The sequence below is a fragment of the Juglans microcarpa x Juglans regia genome, chromosome 7S (genome assembly GCF_004785595.1).
Source record: "Juglans microcarpa x Juglans regia isolate MS1-56 chromosome 7S, Jm3101_v1.0, whole genome shotgun sequence".
In the NCBI taxonomy this organism is placed as follows: domain Eukaryota; kingdom Viridiplantae; phylum Streptophyta; class Magnoliopsida; order Fagales; family Juglandaceae; genus Juglans; species Juglans microcarpa x Juglans regia.
Genome location: NC_054607.1, coordinates 14467121 through 14479762, shown reverse-complemented (window position 1 = coordinate 14479762; position 12642 = coordinate 14467121).

Here is a 12642-nt window from a genome sequence, read left to right as displayed (position 1 = left end):
GGAGGCAGTGACAGGTGTATTATCTAGGTATTGGGATGCATGATTCCTTTGGTCAGAATCATGCGTCGGAATGTGGTTAACAGGAAGAGTAAGATGAAGGTCCTAATGTCTTAATCCTAAGGTGAATCATGGGTTCACTTTAGTGGATGAGCACTCGAGGCAAGACCTTGAATTTGGAGGATGTAGTGCGCGTAAGTAGATCCCGAAGGTTTTAGCATAGTAAAGGGCATGTAAGAGCACGAGATAGAAGGAGAGTGTTCCAAGTGAAGTGTAGTTCTATTTCTAGTTTAAGTTGATTATGCATTAGATAGAGAATGACGTCAAGGTTATGTGTATACATATAGGTTGCCATCTAATACGCACATGAATGGATTACATGATATGAAAGTAGCATGGAGTATAGGTAAGTATTACGTTCATACTCTTCTGGAGTTTTCTAAAATACAAGAAATGAAAATGAAATGCTTTTTCCTTACGAAACGACACGAAAGATGTTTTACGAAAAAATACTAAGTGTTCAAAGGTATACGTATGTACGGCCCTACTTTGGCAGCCCCTTTTTACATACCCAAAAGTATTAATTGTACGCATATGAATTGATGACTATACACAGTATCTATTGTATGTATTTTCTAAGAAAAGAAAAGAAATGTCGAGGCTTGTGCCTCGAGCTTTAACTGATGCTTTGAACGACGCGAAGAAAGTATTTTAAAAGGGTCCTATGAACTGATGTTTTATGGATGCCATGAAGGACGTTTTTCCATGAATGAACAGCTAAACGAAAAGGACTGAAAAGGAAAGGACTGAACTGAAAGAAAGGACTGAACGTTTAATGTATGAAAATATGTAACGGCCATATGACTGAATGGAATGGGTACCAATGAATGGGCAGATTGCAATGCCGGGTAAGTAGTACTGGTAGTGCACACAGTGCTACCCCCTGACTGAAAAGGGATTCCTAATCCGTGGCCACGGACGGAGTCTAAGTCCAAAGTATGACCGCTAACCCTAACACACGGGGCATAACAGTGTGTACCGTAGGGGTGCTACCCGCCCCCTACGGAATGGGGGCACCCCTTCCCCACACCCTGCCCCACATGGGGCGGGGGGTGGGGTTTTCACCCCCGTCCCCCACCCCGGTGGGCGGGGTGCGGGGTGGATTCCCAATCAGTCGCGCCTCTTTTCATTTAAAAAAAAACACTACATTTATTTGATTTAAAAATTATTTCTAAGTGCAAAAGTAATTAAAAATATATTTTTAGATCCAAATTATAAATTTAAATTTTGTAAATAAGATTATAATTTAAATACTATGTAATTTTTAAATTTGCTAGTGCATATTTTGTGTAACTTGTAGTGTATTAGTTTTTAAACTATGTAGTTTTTAAATTTGCCAATGCATATTTTGTGAACAAGTCTAACAAATTGTAATATATATTTATATATATACACAGTTTGTAAAATATAAATATATATTTATGTTTATATATATGTATATAATATATATATATGTAAGCGGGGGCGGGGCAGGGTTAGGCCCTCCTCGCCACCCGCCCCTCTCATGGGCGGAGCGGGGTTGCTTGCCCCGCCATGCGGGGGTAGAGCGGAAGCGGAGCGGGGCAGCAGGGCCCCACTACCCACCCCTAGTGTACCGGCCAATGAAAGTGATAAGAAGAATGTATGAATGTATGAATGCATGAATGCATTGAACTCTTGAAAAAATGAAGATACTGACGGGAGATACAATTTACGAAGAGAAAGCCCATTTTTAAAGAAAAACCCCATCCTGTGATGTTTTCAAATGAACACACGCATGCATGCATGTATACTCCCCCCACAAGAACTGAATGAGCAGTACGCGTCAGGACGGATATGGCCCATGGGAAAGAGCACAGAAGTCTAGGCATGAGAGTTTAATTGCATGAGAGGCCTTTTATTTTATTGTAAGATTAATGATTTCTGCTGTAAACCTCTTTTATTCTCAAAGCACATGTATTTTATAACATAGAGTCTTGCACCTTGGGTATGGAAGTAAAAAGTTTTAAATCAAACGGTAATTCTCGTCCTCTTTTCTAAAATCATTTATAAAAAGACCCACCATAAGGACGAGCGTTATAATACTGAGAATGATGATGAAGTTGTACACATTTGAATCAATTCATTCCATTTTATATCAAACCCCATTTTGAGCATTGCTTCTTTTAGATATCTTCATTCTATCGTATCATAGGCCTTACTCATATCCAACTTCATTGCCATATATCTTTCATTTCCATGAACTTTGTTTTCATAGTGTGAAGTGTCTCATATGCTACTAAGATATTGTCTGAAATTAGCCTTCTTGGAATAAATGCACACTAATTCTGTGATATAATGGCAGGCATGATTTCCTTCATTCGATTGGCCAAGAGCTTTGTAACTATTTAGTACAACGCATTACATAAGCTGATTGGTCTGTACTCTGTAATATTCTTTGGGTTGTTTTGCTTGGGTATCCTCACTTGGTATGTGTAGTTAATAATTGACATGTCTTGCTCAGAATTTAGAAAAGATAAAATGGCCTCACATACCTCATCTCCCACCACAGACCAATATCTTTGATAGAAGCAAGTTCCATATCCATCTGGACCTGGAGCCTTGTATGGCCCCATTTGAAAGATTGCAGCTTTAATTTCTTCTTTGCTCTAAGGTAGAAGTAACTTATTACTCATTTGTGGAGTTACTTTCCTTCCAGTTGCATTAAGAAATTCCTTAATGTGAGTAGGCTCAGAGGTTGTAAACAAGCCCCTATAAAACTGAGTAAAAGCTTTCCCAATCTAATCTGTATTTGTCAAATTAAGTCCAGTCTCATCCACAAGTTACAAAATTGTGTTCTTCTTTTTCCTTTGGCTTGCACATAGATGATAGTACATTGTGTTTCGATCCCCTTGTTGTAGCTATGTCACCTTAGCCCTTTGCTTCCATGTCAAGTGTTCCCTCTCAAGCATATCATCCCCTTCTTTTTGAATCTGTTTAAACTGCTGCACTGATTCTGCTATGAGAGAATGCTGCAATTGTTGCAACATATTGGTTTTGTGAATTAAATTGCCTCTTTCCTCAAATTCCTTTCTATAACTCCATCTCCTTAAGTCACTCATACAATCTTCTAACTTTTCCTTAATTTTTTGCAATCCAACAATACGAACCCTCCCTTGCTACCATGCCTTTTTTTATTTTTTATTTTTTATTTTTTTATCACATCTTCACAATATGAGAAAGATGACCATCTGTCTTCATATCTTCTGACCTGAATAGGTCTGATTGACTTATTATTTTGCTGACTTAGTGACACTAGAATTGGACAATGGTCAGATGTGGATGTAGCAACACTCTCACCCTCCCCCCTCCAAAAGTTGCACACCATTCAGAATTTGCAATTGCCCTATCTAGTCTCTCCTTTGTAAAGGTATGATCTGACCTGTTATTAGCACATGTATATTTACCGTTTGTAAAACCCAAGTCACTAAGGTTGCAATCTTGCAACACTTCCCTGAACCTTTGCATTTGTTTTTCACCTCTTTTAGCCCCTCCATACTTCTCACTTTGGTACAATATTTCATTAAAGTCTCCTATGCAATGCCACCTTTTGAGATGTTGAAATTTAAGGTGTTTCAAGAGACTGCAACCTTTATGCCTATTTTCTATTTCAGGATGACCATAGAAGCATGTCATCATCTAAGAATTTTTTTTTTTTTTTTTTTTTTTTTTTTTTTTTTTTTATCAATACACGAATTAATATGCCTCTAAGAGTAGCTATGTATTTTGAGTTTGACCTCCTCCTCCCAAAATAGAGCCAATCCCCCACTTTTTCCTACTCCCTCAACAATAAAGAGACCTTTAAAACCCAACCTATATTTTATAGCCTTTTTTTTTTTTTTTTTTTTTTTTTTGGCATATTGGTTTCCATGAGAAACAAGATGCTAGGCTTGTGAACCTTAACCAAATGGCTAAGGTCTCGAACTATCTGAGCCAAGCCCTCGGTAATTCCAACTTAGAAGCCTCATTTCTCCTAGCGGGGCTGATTAACAGCCTCCACCGATATATTCTCAATAGATGCCACAACTTGTTTCTTGCCCCTAGCATCCCGATTATTCTCCAGAGTATAGAGAATATTGTCTTCTTTTGTTTTCCTTTTCCTTGTAGAATAAAGAGTATTAGTCAGCACCTCAATATTACCTTGTCCCCCAGCACTTCTTTTCCACTTGTCTTAGTAGCCTGTTGTGGTATACTTAAGAGTAGCTGAGCCTTCTCTATATCTATTCCTTTCTCCTCAACGTTTTCCATCAAATCTGATGAGGGGTCTGGAATTGAAATGTTCAGATAGTTGTGTGTCATATCCAAAGCTATCTTAAGTAAAACAATCATCATCTGTGTTTCGGTCTTACTGGCCTTCTGATCTTCATGTGGTGCTACCTTCAACATAATCTTGCTACTCTCTTCCTCGATCACTCCTTCATTTCGTATAAGACATTGCCTTTCTTTATCCTGGCCAACAGACTTAGGCATAATGATACTTTGAATTGGCTTTCTTGAACTGCTACCATAACTTGAACTTGTACCTGAGCTGGTTGTACTAGTTCCTCAGTTAGTAGCTCTCATCCAAGTCCCATATTGATTGGTACTAGTCAACTTAGAAGTATCCAATTGAGTATTCTGGCCAAGACATCCATTGGAAGCATGTTTTATAACTCCACAAGTAAAGCAAAATCTAGGAAGTTTTTCATACTTGAAGTTAACAAACCCTTTGTGTCCCAGCAGATCCACCACTTTCCCTCTTGCCAGTGGTTTCATCAAGTCTATTTCAACAAGAACTCTTAAGTCATCTCCCCCAACAGTTCTCATTAATATTAGCATCCACTTTTATTACAGTCCCAATTGATGATCCAATTCTATTCCCAATTTCCTTATTCATACATCCCAGAGGTAAGTTGTGTAATTGAACCCATAGATTAGTATGTGTAAAAATCAAGTCAGTTGTACGAGTATAACCCTCAAATTTTTTCAAACATAGCAAGTTCATATCAAATATCCATGGTTGTCCCTCCCATATCCTATTCAAGTCTGTCTCAGTTTGGAATTCAAATGTATATAGGTTTTCACCTATTTCGATGATCTTAATTTCATTACAGAATTTCCAAATCTTGAACATGGTATTTTTGAGCTTCTTATCAACTATGATTTTCCCCACCAGAAAAAGCTTACCTCTTTCCATGGTCTCCTTAACATCCTTTTTCGTGATCACAATTTCTTCTTTTTCTTCCTCTGTTAGTGAAAATCTATTCCGTCGTTTGGTTAGTTCTTTTGTCATCTTATACTCTATACCAATCCTCTAGTCTTGTTCAAGCGTAAACACTAAGTTTTACTATCTTACTCTATCAAATTGACATTGGCAAACTAACCTTCTAGTGAAGGATATTCTTCCTCCTCGCTAGAGTGCTTTGAAAACGAGAGGAAACCTACAATACAGTATCCCCCTCTAGCTATCTTCTAATAACACGCACCACACCACTAGATTTTTAGATTGCTAATATATATAGAAGTCACGTCTCAATTTGATGGCATGTGTGCCTTATGTGTCTCTCAGAACTCTTAGTGCTACACATGCTGCTTCATGGAACTTCTTGACTTTAGATCTTTAAGATATGACCATCTGTAACGTTTTATTATTGACACATGAGCCACATGTGTTGGTACAAATTGTGGTTAGCTCGATCCATTGTACTTAGTACATCGAAGAGATTGAACCTTCTTCAGATCGTGAGGCCCATGGGCCTGCACTTATCCTTTTATCTTTGCATTTTAGTCTTTAGACTATTTCGTTGGACTTTGAGTTGTATCAATTAGTGGGGCTTCGGTCAGTAGTGTTAAACTTGCCTGCATATTGTTATTTTATTGTTTCTTATTAGCCTAGGCCCATTCCGTGGGTAATTCTATTAGATTATGACAGCAATATGTACTAAGCAATTTTTGCTCTAAAATCTATCCAAAAAGTACAAGAATATTATATTCCCTTATATCAGCTTCTTCTTCTCCACGGTCCTCACTCCTCACCCTCAAAGTGAGATTTGTTCATTTCAAACCTTAAAGGTTGGTTAAAATTTGGTATTAGAAAGGCATCGGTCTTTGTGCAAATACATTGTCTACTATGGTTGAAGGCAAGTGTCTGAACCAACATCAGGATGGATTAAAATCATTAAATGCTCTGAAAAGGTTGATGACTCCCAATATCAAAATCTAGAAACAGAGATGTTGGCTTAAAAGACAGAATGACTGAGTGATGCAATAGTTGGCAACTTTATCCTTGGAATTGTAGAAGAAAAAGCAAAGCCCTAGCCCTAGAGGATCTTATTTTGATGTCCAGAATCGTGAGGAAAAGAACAACTCCCATGGGGGCGAAGGACATACCAGATCCGTGCGCCTGGATTTTCCTATGTTGCAGGGAGAAGACCCTATGGGATGGCTATATAAGATAAATCAATTTTTTTCTTTTTACAACACATTACCACATCACCGTATTAGGTTGGTTTTCTTTTACATGGAAGGACAAGCCCTCATATGATTCCAAGATCTGGGGGAACATGGACAATTAACTAATTTGGACATGTTTGCTAATGCCCTATTGGTTAAATTTCACCCTAATGCCTGTGATGACCCGATGGAATCACTGACTAGATTGAGACAGAGTGGGTTTGCATAGGATTATAAGACTTTGTTTGAGACCTTATCCAACAAATTAGGTGAGCTCTCTGACACTTATAAACTAAGCTACTTTCTCAATTGATTAAAGGATGAAATAAGGTTTTGAGTAGGATGTTTAGCCCTTTAGACTTGACCACATCCTATAGCTTAGCTAAAATTCAAGAGGAAAATGTGATTTTTTCTAAGAAGCGCAACAAAACAATTAGACCATACTCAGCTCAACCTGGACACCTAAAGAATCCAAATCCTCAAAAACCCACATTACCTATCCAAAGAATCAACCAAATCAGAAGAAGGATATTAGGAAAAATGAGTTATGTTATTACTGTGATACTAAGTAGAACCTAGGACACAAGTGCCAAAATCCTAAACTGTACCTACTAGAAGAAGTGTTACCTTAAAAAGAGACTAAATATGGGCATTAGTTAGTACCACCCGAGAAGGAGGGAAAATGGGAATTGTTAGATTTGAGTATTGTCAATGAAAATTTTGAAATCTTCTTGCATGTTTTAATAAATTAATTTAAAAACAATATCTCTCATTTAAAATAAAATTATATAAAAAATTATAAAAACAATTATATCTATTTCATTGTTCAAGTTAAAAAGGGTAAGCAAGAGATATCACAAGCTTTCCAGCAGCATTTCCAATTAATATATTCATCAACCTCCCCTTCACGGGCTGATCTTACAACTTGTCTAAATTCAGTGAGAAGTTTAGTTACTTAATAGATGAATGATGCTTTGTGTAAGGATATTACAAGGGAAGAAGTTCATAGTGTACTGGACCAGATGTAATCATTGAAGTGACCTGGACCTGATGGGCTTGGAGCTGGTTTCTTCCAAAACCATTTGGAAACAGTAGGGGGAGAGGTTTGTAAAGCTGTTGGTGATTTTTTTCAAGTATGAATATGTTCCTCATGATGTAAATAATACTCACATTGCCTTAATTCCTAAAGTGAGTAGTCCCAACTCTATTAATGATTATCGACCTATAGGTCTTTGTAATGTTTTTATAAAATCATTTCAAAAGTACTTGCTAATAGGCTCAAAAAGGTCCTGCCAAAGATCAACCAGAGTACTTTTATACCATGGAGGTTAATTTTAGACAATATCATGGTAGCTTATGAACTATTGCATACAATGAAGAAAAAACATAAAGCAGGATTAGGTTGCATGGCTTTGAAGTTAGATATGTCAAAGGCTTACGACATATTAGAGTGGGACTATCTGAATGCTATTATGGAAAAGTTAGGGTTTGATACTAAGTGGAGAAGATTAGTGATGAGTTATGTCTCTTCATTTACATATTCTTTCCTTGGTAATGGCCCCCGAGTGATTGTTTTTATCCAACTAGAGAAATTAGACATGGAGATCCTCTTTCACCATATCTATTTATTATTTGTGCAGAAGGGCTGAGTTCTTTACTAAAGCAGGCAGAGAGTAGAGGAGAGATATAAGGGGTGTCAGTGGCTAGGGGTGGTCCATGTATAAACCACTTGTTATTTGTTGATGATAGTGTTATTTTTTGTAGAGCTCAAAAGGAGGAATGGCTGAGACTTCAGGCCATTTTGCAAATATGTGAAAGGGCCTCGCGTCAATCTCTTAATAGACAAAAGACCTTCATTTATTTTATCTCTAATACAGAAGCTAGCTTAAGGAAATTAATCATTGATGTAATAGGTGTGGAGGAAAATGGAGGATATGACAAGTACTTGGGACTACCAACTAAACTTGGTAAATCCAAGTATCAAACTTTTCTAGGCATAAAGGAAAGGATATGGAAAAAATCCAAAGACAATAATTTTCTTATCTAAAGCTGGAAAAGAGATATTAATCAAGGCAGTGTTATAGGCAATACCTACATGCACCATGAGTGTATTCAAACTGCAAAGGAAGTTGTGTCAATATATGGCAGCCATCATTGCTAAGTTCTGGTGGGGAAACAAAAATAGAGATAGATGAATTCATTGGAAAACGTGGAGTCATTTTGGGAAATCTTGATTTGGGGGAGGACTAAACTTTCGAGATATTGAGGTCTTTAATACAGCTTTACTGACAAACAGTGTTGGAAGTTGCTGCAATATCCCATCTCATTGGTAGCTTGGGTGTTCAAAAGCAAATATTTTAAGCACTCTAGCATACTGGAAGCAAAGAGAGGGCAGTCATCTTTATTTATATGGAAGAGTATGTGTTCTGCAGTGGGTTTGCTAAGGGAGGGACTGATATGGAGAGTTGGGGATGCAATGAACATTAAAATATTACAGCACAGGTGGATTCCAAAGGAGTTCTCTTTCAAAATTCAGTCCCTTATTAAGGTTTTGGAACCTACAGCTATTGTTAGCAAGCTAATTTTGGATGAAACAAAGGATTGGAATGTGCCTCTTATGTCAGAGATTTTTGAAAAGGACGAGATGGATCTGATCTGTAACATGCCTATTTGCAGAATGGGGGGAGAAGATAACTAAGTCTAGATTTATAGCAAAAAGGGTGTATTTACAGTTAAGAGTGCCTATCACTTGGCACAAACACTTAAGAAGAATATTGAAGGAGAGTCTTCAAGAGCTAAAGAGGAAGCTGGTGTATGGAAGTAGATATGGGAGTTGGAGGTGCAAGGGTCAGTAAGATTTTTCTTGTGGAAAGCTTGCACAATATTTTACCTACTAGACAAAATTTAGAAGACAGGTGGTTGATACACCCTCATGTCCCATATGTCTGGCAGAAGACGAGTCAGTAATGCATGCTATTTGGAGTTGTCCTTTTGCTCAAGATGTGTGGGTAGAAAAAGGAAGCCTTCTTAAAAAAGCTTAAGTGGAGAACATGACTTTATGCAATTATGGATGTCTTTAAGTAGAATATGTAATAGACAAAAACTAGAAGTAGTAAGGTCGATCATGAAAGAGATTTGGTTCGAAGGAATAAATTTCTCTTTGAATCAGAACTTGCTGGTCCAAGATTGGTTGTATAAATTGTAATAAACAGCGTGGATTTTTTTAAGGAGGCTCAATTACAAGAGGGAAGTATAGGCAGGTTTCGATCTGTTGAAGTAGTGAAGTAGTGGCTAGCTACAGATAGAGGCAAGGTTAAGGTCAATTTTGATGCAGCTATAAATAAGGTAAATTAGACAGTTGGATTGGGGGTTATAATAAGAGATTGGAATGGGAAGGTAATGACAACGACATGCTTCCAAAAATTAGCTATGGATCAACCAATTACTGTTGAATGTATGGCTTTGTGGAAGGCATTTGAGTTTTGTTCTAATCTGGGTTTTAGACAAGCAATATTCAAAGGAAATGCTCTAATGGTAATCGAGGTAGTTCAAAGCAGTGATATGTGTTTGGCTTGGTATGGGCAAATAATTGAAGCATTGAAGATAGTGGTCATGAATTCATATGCGTGGAGCTTGAGATTCACATACAAGGGAACACTATTACACATTAGCTAGCCAAGTTAGCACTACAACAAGGGGATCAACGTGTTGGGTTTTGCTTTTTTGGCATTAATCCTACATTCATGGTGAAAAAAGAAGGCGTAAGGCGTAAGGCCTATAAAAGAAGGATTATCCTCATTGGCTAAGTGCACTAGTCAGATGCTTAGCTAGTAACTTTTGGCTTTAGTAAAATTCCTCTATTGTCCTTTTTTGTAAAGGGAAGAAGTGAGAGTTAAAGTTTTGCTAGTGGGGAAGCTATGTGGGTGTATTTGGGGTGAAGAGAAAAATTGTGTGATTGTAACAATTTTTCACATAATGAATTTTCTTCTCTCGGTCTGGTGGTTTTTCTCTTGTTTTGGAAGTTTTCCACGTAAAGTCTGGTGTTGTTATTATTTTTCTATTTTTCTTGATATTCCTACAAAGTGTAGATCATAGGGGTGAATTTGGGAGGTCCAAATTCCCAACAAGTGGTATTAGAGCCAGGTTCTTTTGGTGGGGTGGAGCTTTGGTGTAGTGTGGATACGTACAGTCTAAGGAGATTTTGTCTAAGAGATTGGATTTTAAGCGGGACCATTATGACACCTTCAATCTTTCCTGGGAACCTTGAAGTTCCTTCTAGGAAAGAAAAATCTTTCCTGGAAACTTACTTAGTGAGTACTATTCATTTCTATAGAAAAATTATTAAGGAAATGTCAGGAAGTAGGGCTTCAAACCCAATCAGATTTGAGGTGGAGAAATTTGCTGGGAGAATTAATTTTGGCTTGTGGCAAGTGCAAGTCAAGGATTTTTTGATTCAACTGGGATTACACAAGGTGTTGAAGGGCAGACCAACCCCTGAAGTCAGTAGTGATACTAGCGACTGGTGAAACGGCTAGTATAAGGAGCAGGTTTGGCAAGTGGCTTCAAGTCAATAAATGGAGATACTGTTAATGAAGCTAACTTTGTGTCTCTTTCCATGGAAGACAATGTCTTTTGAAAAGGGACATGTACATCTTCATGGCATGCCGCTAATTTCCAAAACTGCCATGATAGAGGGTGTGTTAATATTAGCAGGTCCACAAGTTTGTACACAGGCATTGGTTTGGCATTGATGCAGGGTGTGTGGTGGAAATTCATGTCAATGGCTGATGAACCTTCAGGAAAGCCAAATGTGGAAGTTACACCATAATTTTCAGCAAGGTTGTTTTTGACATGGGCTGAAGTGAAATGCTTGGAATTAGTTTATGCTGAGTGGATATGCTTTTATGGTGGAGTATGATAGCGAAAGCTATGAAGATCTTCATTGAGGTGGAGCATGGTTGTGGGACCAGCCAAAGTTGCAAGGTGGAGATAATTCTCCCACTTGGAGACTGGTATAGCCAATACATCACCCTCTGCCTAAAAAAATATGATATCCTCCACCACTGCAACTCATTGCCCATGCCTTCATGCTAGAAGACCAACTGAAGTTGCGCACAACTTCAATTTCTCAAGTGTAACACTCTTTGTCAACATATCAGCAGGGTTCTTGGTTCCACAAATTTTCTCAAGTGTCAACTGGCCATCATCAAGTAATGATAGAATGAAATGATACCTGATCTGCATGTGCTTAGTCCTTCTTGGCAAGAAATATGGCACTCTAACTATCGTTGAAGAGAGTGCCCTTCTGATTCTTCTTACCCAATTCCTCCAATAAGCCTTGTAACCAAATTATCTCCTTTAAAGCTTTTGACACAGCGACATACCTCAAAATCCATTTCACAGCCTCCCAATGTTGTTTTCTAGGGCTACTCATGTATCTACTCACAACTCCCACAACATGGGCAATATCTGGTCTTGTGCAAACTATAGCATACATAAGTAAACCAATAGTTGAGGCATAAGGAACCTTACTCATGTAGTCGTGTTCCTCATCTGACTTGGGTGACTGATACTTGTTAAGTCTGAAGTGACTGTCCAAGGGTGTGCCAACTGGTTTGTCCTTGTCTATGTTGAACCTACTAAATACCTTTTTCACATACTCAGCTTGTGAGAGTCTTAATGTGCCCTTGACTATTTCTTTAACAATTCTCCTACCAAGGATTTGTTTTGTAGCTCTCAAATCCTTCATTGCAAAGTGCTTTGACATGTGCTTCTTCAGATTATTGATCTCATTAATACTGGACCCTATAATGAGCATATCATCCACATACAATAGTAAAATAATGTAAGAATTGTCAAAATGCCTAACATAACAACAATGGTCTACCTGACATTTGATGTACCCTGAACTGCACATGAAATCGTCAAACTTCTTGTACCACTGTCTAGGAGTTTGCTTCAGGCCATACAAGCTCTTCTTTAGTTTACAAACTAAACTCTCATTTCCTTGTACCATAAACCCCTCAGGTTAGTGCATATACATGTCTTCTTCTGGATCTCCATGAAGGAAAGTTGTTTTCACATCTAATTGCTCAAGATGCAAATCTTCAGTGGCAACCATTACCAGTACTAACT